Below are 1,022 nucleotides of genomic sequence, written 5' to 3'. Positions count from 1 at the left end.
GGGCTGGTGCAGCATAATGTTAGATACTGTGGGGCTGGTGCAGCATAATGACCCTGTTAGATACTGTGGGGCTGGTGCAGCATAATGTTAGATACTGTGGGGCTGGTGCAGCATAATGTTAGATACTGCGGGGCTGGTGCAGCATAATGACCCTGTTAGATACTGTGGGGCTGGTGCAGCATAATGTTAGATACTGTGGGGCTGGTGCAGCATAATGCTTTAGATACTGTGGGGCTGGTGCAGCATACTGACTTAGATACTGTGGGGCTGGTGCAGCATAATGTTAGATACTGTGGGGCTGGTGCAGCATAATGTTAGATACTGTGGGGCTGGTGCAGCATAATATGTTAGATACTGTGGGGCTGGTGCAGCATAATGTTAGATACTGTGGGGCTGGTGCAGCATAATGACCCTGTTAGATACTGTGGGGCTGGTGCAGCATAATGCCCGTTAGATACTGTGGGGCTGGTTCAGCATAATGTTAGATACTGTGGGGCTGGTGCAGCATAATGACCCTGTTAGATACTGTGGGGCTGGTGCAGCATAATGTTAGATACTGTGGGGCTGGTGCAGCATAATGTTAGATACTGTGGGGCTGGTGCAGCATAATGACCCTGTTAGATACTGTGGGGCTGGTGCAGCATAATGCCCTTAGATACTGTGGGGCTGGTGCAGCATAATGTTAGATACTGTGGGACTGGTGCAGCATAATGACCTTAGATACTGTGGGGCTGGTGCAGCATAATGTTAGATACTGTGGGGCTGGTGCAGCATAATGACCCTGTTAGATACTGTGGGGCTGGTGCAGCATAATGTTAGATACTGTGGGGCTGGTGCAGCATAATGTTAGATACTGTGGGGCTGGTGCAGCATAATGTTAGATACTGTGGGGCTGGTGCAGCATAATGTTAGATACTGTGGGGCTGGTGCAGCATAATGTTAGATACTGTGGGGCTGGTGCAGCATAATGACCCTGTTAGATACTGTGGGGCTGGTGCAGCATAATGTTAGATACTGTGGGG

The sequence above is a fragment of the Coregonus clupeaformis genome, unplaced genomic scaffold, assembly GCF_020615455.1.
Source record: "Coregonus clupeaformis isolate EN_2021a unplaced genomic scaffold, ASM2061545v1 scaf2033, whole genome shotgun sequence".
Lineage (NCBI taxonomy): Eukaryota > Metazoa > Chordata > Actinopteri > Salmoniformes > Salmonidae > Coregonus > Coregonus clupeaformis.
This window is presented reverse-complemented; position numbering follows the sequence as displayed.